Source organism: Protopterus annectens, chromosome 5.part0 (assembly GCF_019279795.1).
Source record: "Protopterus annectens isolate FY-2018-M chromosome 5.part0, PAN1.0, whole genome shotgun sequence".
Lineage (NCBI taxonomy): Eukaryota > Metazoa > Chordata > Ceratodontiformes > Protopteridae > Protopterus > Protopterus annectens.
In genome coordinates this window covers 670,898,994-670,919,863 of record NC_056735.1, presented here as the reverse complement: position 1 = coordinate 670,919,863, position 20,870 = coordinate 670,898,994, and the positions used below count along the sequence as shown (strand labels likewise).

At 50.3% G+C, this 20,870-nt stretch overlaps 1 protein-coding gene across 2 annotated transcripts in view; it reads left to right on the top strand.

The window, feature by feature from the left end:
* ZBED1 (zinc finger BED-type containing 1) overlaps window positions 1-20,870 on the top strand; it is a 152,854-nt gene that overhangs the window by 42,695 nt on the left and 89,289 nt on the right. The window contains exon 2 of one of the 2 annotated variants that reach the window (XM_044072518.1): window positions 710-893. The exons of the other annotated variant lie outside the window; for it this stretch is intronic. The gene's annotated coding sequence lies outside the window, so the exon portion shown is untranslated. The remainder of the gene's footprint in view (window positions 1-709; window positions 894-20,870) is intronic. 2 annotated transcript variants of the gene reach the window in all.

Genomic DNA, 20,870 nt, shown 5'->3' with positions numbered 1-20,870 from the left:
ATGGCAGTTCAGTTCAGCTTCAGTTCATTTTTACTGTATTGGAGATTTGGAGTGTCCATATGTTTCATTCTCTGTGGAGCACTAGTTTTGCAGGTACAGAGCAGAAAGTACAGGTATACTTGTATTCCTGTTTGCTATCTGCCAGGAAGGAAGAGTCCAAAATTACCATTCCTTCTTTGTAAGTTTGCTGGAAAACCTAAAATAGAATTGGTATGATTGAATTGTATCCCAAAAATGGTTATAGCTTGGATAGGACCATATGATATATATAATATCAGCCAATCTCTCTTTTTTTAACCTACCTTTGGGTCAGACCAACTCCCCTTGCAGACAAACCGTGATTGATTAAATTGCAAGTCAGCTCACATGATACCTTCAGAGGTTTAATGTCTCTCTTACAGTGCACCATATAAAAGTTGTCCAGAATTTCTTAATGTCTCAAAAGCTCCAGAGACTAGAGCACACATTTTCTTCATTGTTAGTAATCTGAAGCAAAGAATTCTTTTTAGTGATTTATACAAGAATGTAAGATTTGACTTAAAGGTAAGAAGTAATGCAGGCTGGCATGCTGCATGACCGAGAATTTTGAAAAATGGTAGTGCAGAAAGTAGATTAAAGCACGTACTTCGTACTTTTAGTGCAGTTGAGCTCATTGTTCTGGGTTGCAAAGTTGTTATAAGTGGATCCCTTACCTCTTCTTCCTTCTTAGGAAGTTCAATATTTATCGGCATTGCTGTTAATCCTTTCCTCGCAGATCCAGTGAACATCTGTCCCTCACAAGGTCAGCAGTGGTAAGTTGGTACCAACCATTAAAATAACCGGTGGCGCAGTCTTCCAATGGAAGTGAGACTCAGTCAAGACTAGCAGTGATCGTGATGGATATTTCTGCACAGGTATGAGTTCAGTGGATCCCAGCCAGTTAAATATTGGTCCAGTTAATATATTTAGCAATCCCCACCCCCACTGACACTTCCTTAGTGAAAGCGTACTGTATGCAATTTTAGCTGATGTCAGTTCACAATGTTTTTGTTGGACAGGTGCCTTTTCCATAGTCATTTCCATAGGCATGTTTGCTGCTGGTGCCTGCGGTATTCAGCAGCCTGAATATAAAATAAAGTGCAGCCCATTTTGCTAAATATTATAGTGAGGCAAGTGTGTCACAGCCAGGACCTGCTGTGCATGTAGCTTTTTTAGTTATTATTTTTTTTTTTAATTCAGTCTTAACACCATCATGGCAGGCAGGCCTCTGTCCTTTTGCATCAACCAGCAACACCTCTACACTTGCTTGTGTTTTCACTTCCTCAGTTGTCATACTTTCCTTTGACAGTGAATTGAGATTGTTGGACAAATATTGTAAGAAGGAAAGGAAAGACAAGATGGCAGGACAGGTAAAGTAAAAAGGGAAGATAGGTTAAGGTAATTTTTAATCTGAAGTAGGAGATTCATTTGTCAGCAACCTGTGGGTATGGATCCGATATCGGATCCGAACTGGCATGGTTTATCCAGCTATGGATCGGAGCTCCTAGCTCCTCCCCTCACCCATAATGCCCTGCTCTCCCTACATGACCTCAGATCTAGTTTGCCGCGTTCATGGTGACAGCTGGATTTTGAGCTCCTATCAGCTAAGTGCTTTTTTGTTGTTTTAAGAAGGGTTTTTTCTGTCAAAAAATTCATAATTTGTGTGAAAGTTTTAGGTTTTCCCTCTTTTAATCTAATTTTTTGTTAACTTGGTTATATTTGTAGTACCCTCCCCTCGCTGGTGCGTAGCTTGTGTGCGTGTGTATTGTTTGGGGCCTTCTGTGTGAGTGCTTAGTTTAATTACTTTGCTTTACTTTAAAAAAAAAAAAGTAAGTTAGTGAATATGTCTGAGGCCCCAAAGGCAATCTTTTCAAAATACTCCGAGTGTGGCCATAAGCTATCTCCTGCTGATGGCCACACTCGGTGCGTTCGATGCCTTGGGGTTGAACACCTCACTTCTGGGTGTTCAATCTGTGCAGGGTTCAACCCCATGGCATTGAAGGAGCGGAGGTCGAAGCTGGTCTTGGCGGGACTCTTGCCCCCGGACTCAGCTTCGGCCCCCGCCCCGTTGGTAGTTACTGCTCCGGCAGTTCCTGCCTTGCCTGCTTCCCCTCCTCCTCCCGGGATTCAAACTCCCTCTACAGGTTCGGAGGAGAGGGAAGCCATGAAGAAGGACCGGAGAGAGAAGCACCACAAGCGGCGGGCCGAGACATCCGTCTCGGCCCCGCCGGCTAAGCGGGCTTCTCCTCTGGCCTCTCTGGCTGCTGGCTCTCCTCCTCCTCGGCTCCGGTCCCCTTGTTTTTCGCCGGGGCCTGAGGATGAGGAGACCCGACCTCCTTCGAGGCTATCGAGGCGGCACTCAAGGCCTACCTCGGTAGCCTTGTCGAGGTCTACCTACAGCCTCTCCGACGCTGATCTGGACCGGATGATGCGAAGGTTCATCCAGGCCCAGATGCAGATGGGAGTGCTCCTGCCTCGACCCCATTTTTCAAGCCTATAGCTCCTTCTCCGACCCGCTACCCGGGTTCGGAGCGCTCTGAGCCGGGCAGCTTTGGAGCCGGGGGTGGGTCGGCGCCAACAGTACTGGGTACTTCGGATCCGACCTTGCCCTCGAGTTTGGCGGATCCGACCTCTCGGAGCCTTGGCCCGAGCTTCGGATCCGAGGGACTCAGTGTGCCTTCGGCGCCGTCCCTGTCGGAGCGCACTGTTCCCTCGGATCCGAGGGGCTCGGCGCCGGCTCCGATCCACTCGGATCCGAGGGGGAGCCGACTTTCAGATCCTATAGTCGAGGCTGGCTCCCCCTCGGCTTTTGATGTAGTGGAGAGGGCTCTGTTGAGGACATCCGGACCCCCGGTCCTTGCTTCGGCTCCGTCCCGCACTCCATCTGCTCTGGGCCAGGCTTCCGTCACCCGGCCACTGGGACAGCCCGCTTCACTGCCCCAAGCAGTTCCCTTGGATCTGGACATTGCTGGCGAGGGCTCCTCGGACAGCCCCCCCAAGGAAGCACCTCGCAAGCATACGTGTAAGAGGAGGCACATAGACTCCCCCGAGTCTTTAACTGAAGACACTGACTTGGAGGAAGGGGAAGGCTCCCCAAGATCACCCCATGAGGATGTCTCCTTTGGAGACATCATGGAAATGTTACGGATAAGAGGTGGGTGGTCTGCCCCAAAGTCTTCCTCGGACGAGTCCGTGTTCTTGGAGGCATTTGAAGCGGTCCCATCCTACCTCTTGGGTGTCCCCTCCTGCTGACCCCCTGGTGGACCTTATTACCACCAGGGCGTGGAAGGAACCGGACACCGTGGAGCCAATCCCCAAGAGGACGGACAGGATCCTTAGCCCCCCTGCTGACTATGCCCACTGGAGCAAGGGACCCCCGGTAGATGCCATGTTGTCGGCAGCAGCCACTAAGAGGGAACTCGCTCAGTAGAGTCCCTCAGTCCATCCCCCGAGCAAGGAGTCTCGGATGATGGACCGTTTGGGGAAGCGAATGTTTAGTTCAGCGACCTTCTCAGTGAGGGCGCTCAACTATTTGGCACATGTCATTAGGATGCAGCGCGATCTTATCAAGGAATACGCTGCATCCCCCCCAGAGTCCATGTCGGAGGAGGACAAACTTTTGCACTCCACCCGTATGGCCACTCTTCGTTCCGTGACCAACACCTCTATGCGGTTACTTTCCCATGCTACCGAGGGAGCCGCTAGAGCTGCAGGAGTGGGCCTAGTCACAAGACGCCAGGCCTGGCTCCACCACTGCGATTTCACAGAGCCCTTCAAGGCGTCATTCGCGAACGCCCCCTTTGACGGTTCTGCCCTTTTTGGCAAGACGTTTCGCGACACCTTGGTTCAGAGCGAGGAGGACGGGAAGACGCTGTCTGCCGTCGGAGTCCGCTTCTCTGTGCCCCAGAGGTCCTACTCTAGGAACCAAAAGGGCCAGAAGAAGATGTGGTTCCGGAAGTCGCAGCAATCCCAACCCGCTCCGGACAACCAGTCCTTCCGCGGCAGAGGAGGACAGGGAGGATGCCACCCTAGGGGCAGAGGGGCTCCCAGGAACTTTGGGTCCAGAGAACCTTTCTCTGAACGGCCCACGCAGCAACCCTGAGGGGTTGCCCGACTGCTCCACTCTGGAGGCAGTCGGGGGACATTTTTCGGAGCACCTAGCGGCATGGGAGTCCATTACATCGGACCGCTGGGTACTCCAGATCATATCCAGAGGTTACAAAATCCCCTTTCTTCATGTCCCAAGATTCAAAATCCTCCCTGATGTTCCACCCGATCAAAGGGAAGCCGCTTCAGCAGAAATTGGCCATCTGCTGAGAAAAAGAGCCATCCAGCCCGTCCCCCCAGACCAGATCGGATCAGGGTTCTACTCCAGGTTCTTTTTAGTGCCAAAAAAGACAGGGGACCTAAGACCCATTCTGGACCTGTCCCTATTGAACCTGGCAGTTCCCAAGGAGAAGTTCCGGATGGTCACTCTACAATCCATCCTCCCCCTTCTAGGGGAGAATCACTGGATGTGCTCTATAGACCTCAAGGATGCGTACTACCACATTCTAATGGACAGACGATCCAGGAGGTTTCTTCGCTTCCGGCTGGGAGCCAGTCACTACCAGTTCAGGGTCCTTCCCTTTGGTCTCACCACAGCCCCCAGGGTGTTCACCAAAGTATTAGCAGTGGTTGCGGCCCACCTGAGGCTTCAGGGGGTGCAGGTCTTTCCGTACCTGGACGACTGGCTTCTCACCGCCCCAACAAGGCATCTACTATCCTTGGCAAGAGACTCTTTTCTTCGTCTAGTTCCCCGGCTAGGCATCACGGTAAACATAGAAAAGTCCAACCTAGTCCCTACTCAGATAATAGAATTTATAGGGTCCAGGTTAGACACGAGAAATTTAAGAGCCTTTCTCACAACCGACAGAGTTCGGAATCTGCGACTCCAGGTGCGGGCCATCCTTCACTCCAGTTCAGCTCCTGCGGAATTGGTCCTGAGGGCACTAGGGTCTATGGTAGCAGCGATTACTCTTCTTCCGCTCGCCCGCTTGAACATGCGGGTGCTTCAGTGGACACTTCAGGTGCAATGGTCATTTCTCTCTCTCTCCCCCTACATCACCCCATTGCAATCAGCAAGGCTTGCAAGTCTCTCTTGTGGTGGCTCCATTCCCCGGATCTCCACAGAGGCCGCCCTTTTTGTGCATCTCCCCCTCTCGCCACAGTGACCACGGACGCTTCCCACCTCGGGTGGGGGGGGGCATTTTGCGGGCCGGACGGTCCAAGGCACGTGGAGCGATTCAGAGACCTCCCTGCATATCAATGTTCTGGAAATGAGGGCGGTGCTCTTGGCGTTGCAAGCACTTCAAGCCCTCCTTCCCCTGGGAACAATTGCGATTCAGTCAGACAACATGTCGGTGGTCTGGTACATCAACAAACAGGGGGGATCCAGGTCTTACCCTTCATGTCGAGAAGCCATGAGAGTGTGGGAATGGGCGATCTCCACCAACCGCTTTCTCATCGCAACGCATATTCCGGGTCGGTCCAACATCCTAGCGGACAAGCTCAGTCGCACCATTCTCTCCCCGTATGAGTGGTCTCTCAATGCTCAAGTAGCGAAACGTATCTTCGCACAGTGGGGGACTCCCTGTTGCGATCTCTTCGCTTCTCCCTTAAACGCCAAGTGCGACAGTTTTTTCGCTCTAATCCCCCCTCCAGGGGATTCCCCGAGACGCTCTGGTGCATGCTTGGCCTCCCGGTCTTCTTTACGCATACCCCCCTCTGCCTCTGATGCTCCAAGTACTTCAGAAAGCCTCTCGGTTGGGGTGCAGAATGATCCTCATTGCCCCATTCTGGCCTCGACAGATCTGGTTCCCTTACCTAAGGTCTCATTCAGTGAATCCACCTTGGATTATAGATCCCATTCCGGATCTGATATCACACCCATCGAACCTACCAACTCCGAACCTGGACAACCTGAAGCTGACTGCTTGGCTGCTCCAGTTCCACTCCTAATCAGGACTCCCGGTATCTTGTCCCCAGTTAAGGCCATTCTGGTAGCGGCCCACAAGCCCTCTACCAGGAAAATTTACCGCAGTAAATGGAAGCGTTTCTCCATTTGGGCAGAGCGGCAAGGTCTAGATCCCTTCATGGTTCCCCTTCCTTTGGTTCTAGACTTCCTTAATACTCTCTTTAATGATGGCGCCAGTAGTTCCACGGTCAAAGTTCAGCTAGCGGCCATTTCTCATTACCATGTTGGTCATGACTCTGAGCATCTTATGTCAGCTAAGTTATGCAAAACCTTCCTAAAAGGCACCTTTTTGCTCAGACCCCCTGTCAAAGAAACGGTTCCCCCATGGGATCTTTCCTTGGTACTTCAGGCCTTGACCGCTCCCCCTTACGAGCCTGCGGCCACAGTAGATCTTAAATTCTTCTCTCTTAAGACTGCTTTTTTAGTAGCCATTACTTCGGCTAAGAGAGTTTCTGAACTTCAGGCCCTGTCCATGAAACCACCTTATTTGATCTTCCATCCGGACCGGGTGTGCCTCAGGATCAATCCCTCCTTTCTTCCTAATGTAGCTTCGGAAGCTAACATTAATCAGTCCATCAACCTCCCTGTTTTCTTTCCTAAGTATCAAAACAAAGGTGAATACAAGCTGCATTCCTTGGATGTTCACAGGCAGCTTCGTTTTTATCTTCACAGAACAGCTGGTCATAGGCAATCCGACCAATTGTTCATTTCCTTTGCCAAATTCAATCTGGGTAAACCAATTTCCAAAGTTTCTTTGTCACGCTGGATTTCTCAGTGTATTCTGTTAGCGTACCAAGCTTCTGGGAGGCCCGCACCGGAGGGAGTCCATGCTCATTCGACCCGGTCTGTCTCTACTTCAGCGGCCTTTAAGTCTAGGGTTCCTCTGGATGACATTTGTTCAGCAGCCACTTGGGCTTCGTCTCATACCTTTATTTCTCATTACAAGCTGGACATCACGTCTAGAGGTAGAGCATCCTTTGGCTCCGTGGTGCTCCGGAATATCCTTCCATGATGGCCACCCAAGATTCAGGTAGCTGGGGACTCTGTCCCACAGGTTGCTGACAAATGAATATCCTACTTCAGATTTAGAAGTTATGTACTTACCATAACGTTCCATCTGAGTAGGTGGATTCATTTGTCTGCAACCATCCCGCCCTCCTATCCCCCTGGCCTTGTCAGTTCCTGCATTGGGTGTGTTACCCTTTAGTTAAGGTAGTTGGTGCAGGGCAAACTCGATCTGAGGTCATGTAGGGAGAGCAGGGCATTATGGGTGAGGGGAGGAGCTAGGAGCTCTGATCCATAGCTGGATAAACCATGCCGGTTCGGATCCGATATTGGATCCATACCCACAGGTTGCAGACAAATGAATCCACCTACTCAGATGGAACGTTATGGTAAGTACATAACTTCTAATTTCATACCCACTAAAGTCATAAAGCTAGTCAGACTCAAGATTCACAATTCTCTGATTCTACATTGCCATAGAAAACTACATTCATTCCCTTTCATGGGGCCAGAAACTTGTTAAACCTTTTATAGTCTGAGGATGAATAACCACTGAGATTATCTTCACTGATAAGCTCACCTTTGTAAGTCAAGATAAGAAATTCACCCTGGGGATCACTTCTGTGGCTCTGCTCTACAGGGGCACAGTAAAATAATTTTATTGGGTGGCAAAAGACAGGGTACCTTTTTGGCTAGGCTAAAATAGGCCCGAGGGCCAATAGCCTAGTACCTACCTATGAGCCTATAAGAAACATAATGCTCTGGCTGATTCTGGAAAGGAAGACAGAACTTAGTCTCACAAAATATCACTGTTAAAAAGTAAAAAGTTATCTCATTTCTTTTTTATCCTTTTCAAGAACTTTTTCATAGATAGTTTAACATAAATTAAGCACATACATATACAAGGCTGTCTGAAAAAGTCACTGGCAGTTTTACTGAGTTTTTTCAAACTTGACAGTATTTCTTAGTACTTCCATTCTAAATTAATGGGACTGTGATCTGACAGTACAAAGTAGGTAATTATAATCTATTCAACTGATCCCATGATACAATGCATTGTAGACAAGAAATAGCTTTGAGAGAACACGTTCTTGTTAGCACATTTGCCTCTGTGAGGTAATTCAGGGTTAATTCAGGGTTAAGAAGAAGTTAAAATTAGTAATAGTTATTGTGGTGCTGACAGGGTTAGATTGTCTAGAAGTTCATGATAAAAAATATGTAGTTTTTTAAACCTGTAATAGTAATTTAAACTTCATTTACCTTCACTTTCATATCTTCCTGCCCACTAATTGCAGATTGTAGTACCTACAACTTTAAACCTATTTGCCAAAGTAATTTTAAAATCTCTTGATCTGAAGTAGTTACTTCATTTGCTCTGCAACCTGTGGGTATCTGATCCGACCTCGGATCCGAGCCGGTAGCTTTCCAAGCTCCAAGGTCCGAGCTCCTAGCTCCTCCCTCCTACCCATAATCCCCTGCTACCAACCATATTACCTTGGATCGTTTTTTGCCGCGGCTGAAGAAGCTTTCCTTTTGAAGAGCTCCTGGCTGGGTGAGATCGTTGGTGGTTTATAACCTTTTTCTGGAATTTATAATCTTTGTGTGTGTGGTCTTAGCCCCTTTTTCGATTCCCTTTTGTGCTAGTTTATTTTTTTGGTGTAGTTAGTTAGTTTTCTTTATTCACTCCCCCTCCCCCCTTAGCGTTTGGGTGTATGTGTGAGTGCTAGGATGTCGGAAGGGCCTAAGGCCGTTTTTTTCTAAATGTACTGAGTGTGGCCACAAGCTTTCCCCAGCTGATGGCCACACTCAGTGCGTTTTGTGCCTTGGGGCAGCCCATCTATCAGAGGCTTGCCAGGTCTGTGCGGCCTTTAACCCCCGGGCACTACGGGATAGGAAGAACAAGCTGATCCTGGCGGGAAAGCTCCCCCAGGAGTCAGCTTCTTTTTCCTCTCCCGTTTGGGCTCCGGCTGCCTCAGCGGCCCCGGCGCCTTCTGTTCCCTTAGCTCAACCTGGGACTCAACCTCCCTGATGTCCTTCAAGGATGCATCTGCAGTCCTTACAAATGGGTTGTCCTGTCGTCAGGCAGCCCTTCAGCTCTGAGGAAACTAGTGCCTCTTCTGCTAGAGAGAAGAAGCACAAGGATAAGGAGGGACATAGGTCCCATAAAAGACGGGCTGAATCTCAACCCTCGGCTCTGCCAGCTAAAGCAGCTAAGTCTCCTTCGAGGGTCTCTGGATCCTCCTCCTCTCGGCTCCGTTCATCTAGTTTCTCGCCGGAGGAGGAGGATTGGTCTCCCTCGAGGTCGTCGAGGCGGCCCTCCCGGCCTGCCTCGACTACCTCTTCCAGGTCAACAAGAAGCATCTCTGAAGTGGATATGGATCGGATGATGCGTCGGTTCTTGCAGACCCAAATGCAGATGGGGGGTGCTCTCGCCTCCCCCCCCCCCTCTGGGGGGGAGTGCGGCCCCCATGTTTGCCCCGATCACTCCTTCTCTGACTCGTTTTCAGATCTCAGAGTCATCGGATCTGGGCTCCTTCGGACCCAGAGATTTGTCGGCGCCGATAGTGCTGGTCTTCGCCGACTATGCCCTCGAGCTTGTCGGATCTGAGCTCTCGGAGCCGAGGGCTGAGTGTCCGATCCGAGGGAGTTGCTGTGTCTTCGGCGCTGTTGGCTTCGGAGCGCACCTCTCTCTTGGCACCGACTGCATCGGCTCCGACCCTGATCCCTTCCTCGGAGCCAAGGAGATTGCTCTCAGAGTCTGGCGAGGGCGGTTCTCCTTTGGCTTTTGAGGTAGTTGAGAGGGTACTGTCGAGGTCCTCCAGGTCCCCGGTTCGGATCCACCCGTACCCCCACTGTATGAGGGTCTGTCTTCCATCATCCGACCATCGGGACAGCCTGCCCAAGCCCTCCAGCTAGTTCCCGCGGAGGAACAACCCGTGGACGAGCCCTCCTTGGATAGCCCACCGAGGAGGTTCCTCGGAAACGTCGGGTGTAAAAGGAGGCACCTGGACTCTCCCGAGTCCGTTACCACCGACACGGACTTAGATGATAGGGAGGGTTTCCCAAGGTCACCCCCTGGAAATGTTGCATATTAGAGGGGGGTGGTCTGCCCAAAAACCTTCCCTTGATGAATCCGTGTTCCTGGAGGTGTTTGAGGCAGGCCCATCTACCTCCTGGGTGTCCCCTCCGGCCGACCCCTTGGTGGACTTAATTACCACCAGGGCGTGTAAGGAGCCCAACACCGTGGAGCCAATCCCTAGGCGTCCCGATAAACTCCTCAGTCCCCCCACAGATAGACAGTCATGGGCCAAAGGAACCCCTGTTGATGCCATGTTGGTGGCGGCGGCCACCAAGAAAGAACTTGCTCAGGAGAGTTCTTTGGTCCACCTGCCAGATAAAGAATCTTGAGTGTTGGACCGGATTGGGAAGCGGATGTTTGCTTCAGCGACCTTTTCCATAAGGGCGCTGAACTATATGGCACATACCATCAGGCTACAGCGAGACTTGACCCCCCCCGGTGTCCATGTCGGTCGGAGACAAGAATGTGTTTGCGATGCGAATGGCCACTCTGAATTCCATCTCTAATACGTCTATGCAGCTCTTCTCCCATGCTACGGAGGGAGCCGCTAGAGCTAGCGGAGCAGGGGTCGTCTTACGACGTCACGCCTGGCTCCGTCTTTGCGACTTCACGGATCCCTTCAAGGCGTCCTTCGCGAACGCCTCCTTTGACGGTTTTGCTCTTTTCGGCAAGACCGTTTGCGATACACTGGTCCAAAGCGAAAAGGACGAGAAGACGCTGTCTGCCGTCGGATTCTGCTTCTCTAGTCCCCAAAGATCCTTCTCCAGGAATCAGAGGGGACAAAAGAAGCTGTGGTTCCGCAAGTCTCAGCAATCCCATCCAGCTGCGGACCACTCGTCCTCTAGAGGCAGAGGACAAGGTGGACGCCGGCCCAGAGGCAGAGGGGGGGCGCGTAATTTCGGGTCTAGAGAACCTTTCTCGGACAGACCCGCACAACAGCCCTGAGGGCTTGCCCGACTGTCCCTCTCTGGAGGCAGTTGGCGGGCAGTTGATGGAGTCAAACTGGGAGTCCCTTACAACGGATCGATGGATGCTCCGTATCATATCCAGAGGTTATTCCATTTCATTCCTAAATCTTCCCCCCAAAACCAGACGCCTCCTCGATGTCCCACCCGATCAGAGGGAGGCAGCGGCTTCAGAGATTTTGAAGCTGCTAAGAAAGAGTCATCCAGCCCGTCCCCCCAGATCAGTCCGGATTGGGTTATTACTCAAGGTTCTTTTTGGTGCCAAAGAAAACCGGGGACCTCAGACCCATCTTAGACCTTTCCACTTTGAACCTGTTCATACCCAAGGAAAAGTTCCGGATGGTCACTCTCCAATCACTTCTCCCCCTTCTGCGGGAGAACGACTGGATGTGCTCCATAGACCTCAAGGATGCGTACTACCACATCTTGATGGACAGACGATCTAGGAGGTTTCTCCGCTTCCGGCTGGGAGCCAGTCATTATCAATTCAGGGTTCTTCCATTCGGCCTCACCTCAGCTCCCAGAGTGTTCACCAAAGTCATGGCAGTGGTTGCAGCCCACCTGAGACTTCAGGGCATTCAGGTCTTCCCGTACCTAGACGACTGGCTCCTTACCGCGACCAACAGGCATCAGCTCTGTGTGGCGAGAGATTACGCACTGACTCTAGCCCACAACCTAGGCATTTTAGTGAACCGGCAGAAGTCCTGCCTGTGCCCCACTCAAGCCCTGGAATTCATAGGGGCCAGGTTGGATACTCGAATCTGAGACCGCAGAAAAGGGAACAGCTTGTCGTATCAGGTGTTAGCCCTTCTTCGGAGTCCTGCTCCTCCAGCGGAGTTAGTCCTGAGGGCACTGGGGTCTATGTCAGCAGCGATCGGTCTCTCCCTCCATGCCCGTCTGTGAATGCGAATATTACAATGGACCCTTTCAGTCCAATGGTCCCTCTCGTTCCACCCCTTAAACACGCCGATACTGCTGAGCAGAGTTTGCAGGGACTCCCTTCTTCGGTGTGTACATGCGCCGGAACTCAGAGAAGGGAGGCCTTTTGTGATTCCCCCGGTCGAAGCCACGTTGACCACAGACACTTCTCGCCTCGGGTGGGGGGGGGCATTGTTCAGGCAGATCCGTTCAAGGCACGTGGACTTCCCTAGAGACCGCATTGCATATCAGTGTCCTAGAGATGAGGGCGGTGCTTTTGGCATTGCAAGCTCTCCATGACCTTCTTCCCCTGGGGACTATTGCGATCCAGACAAACAACATGTCAGTAGTCTGGTATATAAACAAACAGGGAGGAACCAGATCTTATCCCCTGTGTCGAGAGGCCGTGAGAGTTTGGGAATGGGCGATCTCCACCAACCGCTTTCTGGTAGCAACGGACATTCCGGGACGGTCCAACATATTAGCGGACAAGCTAAGTTGGGTGCTTCTCACTCCGTACGAGTGGTCTCTGAATCCATCTGTTGTGAAGCAGATCTTCCACAAATGGGGTCGGCCTCGCTGCAATCTTTTTGCTTCTCCTTTAAACACAAAATGCAGCGAGTACTTCGCAAGAATTCCCCCCAGAGGGGAGACCCCCAGAGACGCTCTAGTCCATGCTTGGCCTCCCGGGCTCCTCTATGCTTATCCCCCCCTCCTGCTCATGATGAAATTCATTCAGAAAGCCTGTCGGTTGGGGAGCAGAGCTATCCTCATAGCCCCATTCTGGCCTCGACAGATCTGGTTCCCTTTTTGTGGTCTCACAGTGTGGCTCCTCCATGGATTCTGGATCCCAGTCCAGACCTGATCTCGCATCCCGCGGGTTGCCCAACCACGAACCTGGTCAACCTCAAGCTTGCAGCTTGGCTGATCCAGTTCCAATAATGGCTAGGACTCCTGGTATCTCCTCTCCCGTTAAGGCCATTCTGGTTGTTTTTCCATTTGGGCCAAAGACAAGGGCTTGGACCCATTTACTGTCCCTATTCCGACCATTCTGGACTTCCTCTCGTTGATTTTTCGGCAGGGAGCAAGTGCTTCTACGGTTAAAGTGCAATTGGCGGCCATCTCCCATTTTCATGTGGGTGACGGCATAGGTTCCTTAGCATCTACAAAGTTGTACAAAACTTTTTTACGAGGCATCTTTCTTTTAAAACCACCTGTAAAGTCTGTGGTTCCCCCATGGGATCTCACTCTAGTCTTGCAAGCCTTGACGAGTCCACCTTTTGAATCTGCGGCCTCGGTTCCGTTGAAGTTCTTGTCATGGAAAACTGCCTTCTTAGTGGCTATTACTTCGGCCAAAAGGGTTTCAGAACTGCAAGCTTTGTGTATGAAACCTCCTTACCTTATCTTTCACAAGGATAGAGTGTCCCTCAGGACTAACCCGTCTTTCTTGCCTAAGGTTGCTTCAGAAGCAAATATAAATCAATCGATAAATCTACCAGTATTTTTTCCAAAATTTCAGAACAAAGGAGAATACACGTTGCACAAATTGGATGTGCACAGACAGCTGCGTTTCTATTTGCACAGGACCAGAGAGTTTCGCAAGTTGGACCAGTTGTTTGTCTCTTATGCAAAATCAGCCATGGGCAAAGCCATTTCCAAAGTGACTGTAGCAAATTGGATCTGTCAGTGTATTATTCGGGGGTACATATCGTCTGGCAAGCCAGCCCCGGTTGGTATCCGTGCTCATTCTACAAGATCTGTAGCCACCTCAACAGCTTTTTGGTCTAGGATTCCAGTGGATGACATATGTTCAGCAGCTACTTGGTCCTCTTCTGATACGTTCATTTCTCATTACAAACTAGATGTGAATGTTAAGTTGTCAATCTCGCCTTCATTCTTGCTTGATGGGTTCGGACCCGATCTTCGGCTCCGACTCGGCACTTGCTAAGCTCGAGAGTCACTTTTACCAGCCCCATATCCCATGATGCAAGGCGGTAAGTACCCAGATCTCGTTTGCCGCTTCGCTGATGAGGTCCTCCTTTTACCAGCTCCTGGTAAGTGATTTGTATATTACTATTTTTGCCCCTTTTTTCACTTCAATCTTATATTTAACAGTTTTAGTTTAGATTTAGTCCCTTTTCTGACTAGAATTTCCCTTACTCCTTAATTTTTTTAGTCAGGCCTTCTCCCCTCCCATCCCCCTTGTTAGGGTGTGTGTGTGTGTGTATGTGAGAGGTGAGCGATTTCTTTAATTTTGGGATAATTGTTTCTTGGGCTGTGTTGTGTCTGTGTTTTTTTCTGCAACTATGTCCAAGGAAAGGGTCTCGGGCTTTAAGAAGTGTGACTCGTGCTGTCAGAAGATGTCTCTGACAGACGGTCACACTTCTTGCTTATACTGCCTGGGACCTCTCCTGGCTGAAGGAATGACAAATCGCACAGGAGTCCTGCAGGAGAGGAGAAACAAATTGATTTTGAGGAGCCTACTTAAACCGGAGGGCTCTCCGGCTAAGTCGGCTCCGAGCAAGACTTCTAAGTCTTCCAAGGCCCAGGCTTCTGTGCCTAAGCCTGCGGCCTCGGCTCCGACTCTTTCAGAGTCTAGATCGGCTCTGGCTGGAGCCGATACTGGTTTACACAAATCCTCGGCACCGATGGCTATCGGTGCCGATACTGGTTCGGCCACATCGGTGTCGGCTCCGATCGGTTCCGACCACCATGTGGCCCAGGCTTCGGTGTCGGCGCCGACCGGCTCTGACATCCTTACTTTTATGTCTGTATCGGCTCCGGCCGGAGCCGATGCATCGAGACCTTCTGTCTGTGCCGAAAAGTTGTCGGCTCCGACAACACCCATGGTTTCATCGGCTCCGATGGTTCCTTCGAGGAAGAGGTCCAGGTCCCCTTCCTTGGAACCGATACTCTCGGCTCCGGCATCTCCTCTCCTCTCGGAACGGAGCCATCGGAGCCGATCATCCAGGTCGTCTAGGCTTTCTGACCATGATTTAGAGAGGGTGGTCAGTAGATTATTAAAATCACAGGCACTGGCCCAGATGCTACATAGTCCGTCTCAACAGACGACTATTAGTCCACACCCCATTGCAGTTCCTCCTTCGACTCTACCCCAGAGTTTGGAGCTGGAGTCTTCGGGAATAGTGTCTGCTACGGCTGAGGGACAGATACCCCCCCTTCTCTGCTCCCTCAGCCTCTACTTTTATCTCCTCTTCGAGACCTTCCTTAGAGGGATTCGGTGGTCGGGCTTCCCTGGTTTCCTCCGAGGGGGTGAGTGGCATCGGACCCTTGTCCGACCCCACTCTTCCCCTTGGAGCCTCGGCCTTGGTGAGCTCGGCTCCGACATCTGCCTCGGAGCCTTCCCTTTCGGTGGGCCCTGGAGTTCCTGGTTCTTCGGAACGGGTTCTCTCGGACCTCCCTGGGAGGGGAGCCTTTGAGGTGATGAAGAGTGTGCTGGCCACTGGACTCAGCCAGCAGTCTGTTCCCTTAGCTCCTCCCTCTACGGTGCCTGTCGATATCTCTGCCATCTCTTGCTCCCGGACCCAGAGATCCTCCGCCTCAGGTTTCCCCACTGGGAAGAACCCCCTCTTCCGAGGATTCTCCTGATCGGTCAGGGGATCCTCTGCACAAGAGGACCTGTAAGAGGAAACACGTAGACTCCCCCGAGTCTATCACTTCAGATACCGACTTAGATGAGTCGGAGGGATCCCCAAGAACCCCCTCTGAGGATGTCTCCTTTTCAGACATCCTAGAACTCCTTAAACAGAGGGGAAACTGGCCCTCCAATAATCCCTCAGAGGATGAGTCGGTATACCTGGAGGCGTTTGGATCTCGGCCCTCCACCTCCTGGGTGTCTCCGCCTTTCGACCCCCTTATGCAGGTTATTGCTCGAAAGGCTTGGGCTGCTCCTGACTCTGTAGAGCCAGTTCCTAGGAGGCCTTCTAAATTTATTACTGCCCCTTCGGACAAGCAATTCCTCACGAAAGGTGTCCCTGCTGATGCCATGGTGGTGGCGGCTGCCACTAAGAAGGAACTTGCAGATCCTTCCGTACCTGTCCATCCTCCTAATAAGGACTCTAGGACCATGGATAGGTATGGTAAGCAGATGTTCTCTTCAGCGACCTTTGCTATGCGCTCGCTGAACTACTTATGCCACTTTACCAGACTCCAAAGGGATATCCTTAAGGAGCTAGGTGAAGTAGTACAGGATCCCACAGCTGCAGGGGCTCAAGAAAAAATTGCTTCGCAGCTAGGAACCCTTAATTCTATTGCTAACTCCTCCATGCGTCTGATATCATATGCAGCAGATGGAGCGAGTAGGGCCACAGGTACAGGTGTGGCTCTTAGACGCCAAGCCTGGATGCGGCTCTGTAATTTTTGCATATCCCTTTAAGGCGTCCTTCACAAACTCTCCCTTTGATGGGTCAGCTTTGTTTGGCCCTCAAGTGAAGGAAACATTGACCAGGTGTGAGCAGGACGGCAAGACTCTTTCTGTCAGGGTCCGTTTTTCCACCCCTTCTAGACCTTACCCTAAAGGACAGAAGGGTGGAAAAATGTGGTTCCGCAAATCCCAAGGAGTCACGCCGGATTCACGTGGTCAGTTTACCCCTAGAGGCAGAGGGGGTAACAATAACAGACGCCGCTCTAGAGGCAGAGGGGTCCACAAAACCAGGGAAGCAGAGAGCCTCTCTCTGACAAGCCCTTTCAGCATCCCTGAGATGTTGCCCGACTGTCCATCCTTGGAGGCAGTCGGGGGAAGACTATCGCTGTACCCAGAAGCCTGGCTTTCCCTAACTCAAGACAGATGGGTACAGTCGATCATATCCGAGGGTTACAAAATTCCTTTCGAGGAAACTCCCTTCTCTTACTCGAATTCCCTTCCAGATGTACCACCCGGTCTAAGGGAAATTGCAGAGTTAGAAGTTTTAAAACTTCTGCAAAAAAGAGCCATTCAGCCAGTTACAACAGATCATTCAGAGCCTGGAATCTACTCAAGGTTCTTTTTGGTCCCCAAAAAGACGGGAGACTGGAGACCAATATTGGATCTCAGCAGACTCAAGTCTGTGAGAAAGACAAGATTCCGAATGGTCACACTTCAGTCAATTCTGCCCTTCTTACAGAAGGACAACTGGATGTGCTCAATAGATCTTCAGGATGCGTACTATCACATAAAAATTCACAGACGCTCCAGAAGGTTTCTCCGCTTTCGGCTGGGGTCCAGTCATTTCCAATTCAGAGCCCTGCCCTTTGGTCTCACTACAGCCCCCAGAGTGTTCACCAAATGTATGGCAGTGGTCACGGCTCACCTGAGACGTCAAGGATTCCAGGTGTTTCCGTATCTCGACGACTGGCTCCTTTCAGCCACCACCAGGCATCAGCTTCTTCAAGCCAGGGACTACATAATAAATCTTTGCACTCAATTGGGCATCTGGATCAACTACGGAAAATCCTCCTTATTGCCCTGCCAGTCTATTACTTTCATAGGCGCAAACTTAAACACTGTTCGGATGTCAGCTACCCTCACAGACCAAAGAATCTTAGATATACAAGGTCACATGAGAATCATTCTAGCCAGCAAGAAAGTACAAGCCAGAATGGTTCTAAAAGTGTTGGGCCTCATGGCTGCGGCCATTACCCTTCTTCCCCTGGCTCGCTTCTACATGCGCCTTCTTCAGTGGATGTTGTTCACTCAGTGGTCTTACCAACAACTTCCGATGCGTCACCAAATACTGGTGACACAGATTTGCAAGAATCATCTTTCTTGGTGGATTACTTCTCCCCAGATTCACCAAGGCAGACCCTTTGTACCCCCAGCCCGGGTAGCCACTGTCACTACGGATGCCTCCCTGATCGGGTGGGGGGGGCATTATCAGGGCAGGATGGTTCATGGGACGTGGCAACCGTTCGAATACCACCTGCACATAAATGTCCTAGAGATGAGAGCAGTGCTTTTGACGTTGCAAGCCCTCAACGACTTTCTTCCCTTTGGGACAATTGCAGTCCACACAGACAACATGTCTGTAGTATGGCATATCAACAAACAGGGCGGAACCAAGTCCTACCCCTTGTGTCGAGAAGCTCTCAGACTTTGGCAATGGGCGATCTCCTCTCATCGGTTTCTGTTAGCAACGCATATCCCTGGGAAAACCAACATTTTAGCGGACAGATTGAGCAGAGCTATTCTCATGCCTCACGAGTGGTCTCTCAAACCATCTGTAGTGGAGGAGATTTTTCTAGAATGGGGTCGCCCATGTTGCGATCTTTTTGCTACTCCCCAAAACAGCAAATGCCCAGATTTCTTCTCTCTCTTCCCACTGCCAGGCCATCCCCCCAGAGACGCTCTGACCCAGGATTGGCCCCAGGGACTTCTTTATGCCTTTCCTCCCTTTCCTCTTATCCCACAAGTAATCCAGAAAGCCACCGTTTTGAGAGCCAAAATGATTCTCATTGCCCCTTATTGGCCTCGACAAATTTGGTTCGTGTTCCTCCATCGTCACCTTTTGGTGCAGCCGTGGCATCTGGACCCAGCGCCAGATCTTCTGATTCACCAATCTGGTCAGCTGCACCGGTCTATTCCTTCTCTCAACCTCACAGCATGGTTGCGCCACTTCCTTCCTTAGCCAGGCTTCCTATGATCTCTAATCCTGTTAGAGACATCATAGTAGCTTCCTTAAAATCCTCTACTAGGAGGATTTATACTAGCAAATGGAAACGTTTTTCTTATTGGGCAAAAGCCAAAAATATTGATCCCTTCACTGCTCCAGTACAAGTAGTTTTGGATTTCTTAGCGGAAATTTTTCACGCGGGCTCCTCCTCTTCCACGGTCAAAGTTCAGTTGGCCGCTATCTCGAACTTTCATGTCGGGTTCGCAGATCACAACATTATGTCCCACAGGCTTTGTAGAGCCTTCTTGAAAGGAATTTTTCTCCTGAAACCTCCAATCAGGAGTCCTCCTCCTCAATGGGACCTGAATCTAGTGCTGACATCCTTGATTCTTCCTCCCTTCGAGCCAGCTGTTTCATGTTCCCTGAAATTTCTTTCATGGAAAACTTTATTCCTGGTTGCTATTACATCGGCTAGGAGGGTGTCTGAACTTCATGCTTTATCTGTTCACCCCCCCTATTTAGTCTTCCACCAAGACAGAGTATCATTGAGAACTAATCCGACCTTTTTGCCTAAGGTCGCCTCAAAGACTAATTTGAATCAGGCTATTGATCTTCCTGTATTTTTCCCAAACTATTCAAACAGATCGAAACAAAAATTACATTATCTTGATGTCCACCGCCAACTCAGATATTATTTGGACAGAACAAAACAATTCAGGAAATCCGATCAACTCTTTGTTTCTTATGCTGATAACAAGAAAGGCCTTCCTGTCTCAAAAGTGACCTTGTCTAAATGGCTTTCTTCTGTCATCTCTGAAATTTATCAGCTCAGGGGAAAACAGCTGTGCTCGAAACCTAAAGCGCATTCAACCAGAAGCTTAGCCACTTCCACAGCCTTTCAAGCTAGACTTCCATTAGACACTATTTGTGCAGCAGCCACTTGGGCCACTCCTCATACATTTGTTTCCCATTACAAATTGGATTTGGCCTCCAGGGACAGAGCCAGTTTTGGCTCTACAGTTCTCAAGAGTCTGTTCCATTGAGCCACCCAGGATAGCGGTGCTAGGGACATGGTCCCATCAAGCAAGAATGAAGGCGAGATTGACAACTTAACATTGAGAAGTTATGTACCTACCATAATGTTCCATGTTAGTTGTCTTCTCTCGCCTTCTTTCTTGCGACCCTCCCTCCTTCCCCCAGGCCTGGACAGACCTTTCTTTCTACAAGGAAGTATGCTTCTGAAGACCATACAGTGCTGGTCCTTCTGCCATCCTTCAGGGTTTTTTTCTCTCCTTCTTTCTTCCTTTTGGAAGTTATTATGCTAGGTGCTATTGCCTATTGTCATCAAACGAGATCTGGGTACTTACCGCCTTGCATCATGGGATATGGGGCTGCCTCGAGCTGGTAAAAGTGACTCTCGAGCTTAGCAGTGCAGTCGGAGCCGAGGATCGGCTCCGAACCCATCAAGCAAGAAAGAAGGCGAGAGAAGACAACTAACATGGAACGTTATGGGAGGTACATAACTTCTCATTTCGAGGAGTGGGGCTTCTTTTGGCTCCGCAGTGCTTCGGAATATCCTTCTGTAAGGACCACCCAGGTTATTATAAGGTAGTTGGGGACTCTGTCCCACAGGTTGCAGAGCAAATGAAGTAACTACTTCAGATAAAGAAGTTATGTACTCACCATAACGTTCCATCTGAGTAGGTACTTTATTTGTCTGCAACCGACCCCCCCCTGCCATCCCCCGAACCTTTCAGGAATTTCTGATCACCTTTAGAGTTGATTTTGTGTTATCAGGTTTGGTGAGGCAAAAAAAACGATCTGAGGTAATATGGTTGGCAGCAGGGGATTATGGGTAGGGGAAGAGCTAGGAGCTCGGATCTTGGAGCTTGGAAAGCTGCCGGCTCAGATCCGAGGTCGGATCCGATACCCACAGGCTGCAGACAAATGAAGTACCTACTCAGATGGAACGTTATGGTGAGTACATAACTTCTTTATTCTGTTCCTAATGTAGTTTTACAAGGGAGGCTTAGAGTAAGCATTTCTACATAAAAAAGTGTGGATCCAAGAAGGGAATATAAAGTTGAGCAAAGACTGGACAAGAAGACTGGGGGAGAGATTTGTGAGGTGCTCAGGATATTAAACAGCTGCTTGGCTGTGAGAGCTCTGTAATGGGGTCTTCCGGAGAATGAAGATCTTCATAGAGTATTGGAGCTAAAAATGCTAGAGTGGTGGCTAGTTTAGTCATGAAAGGATAGAGT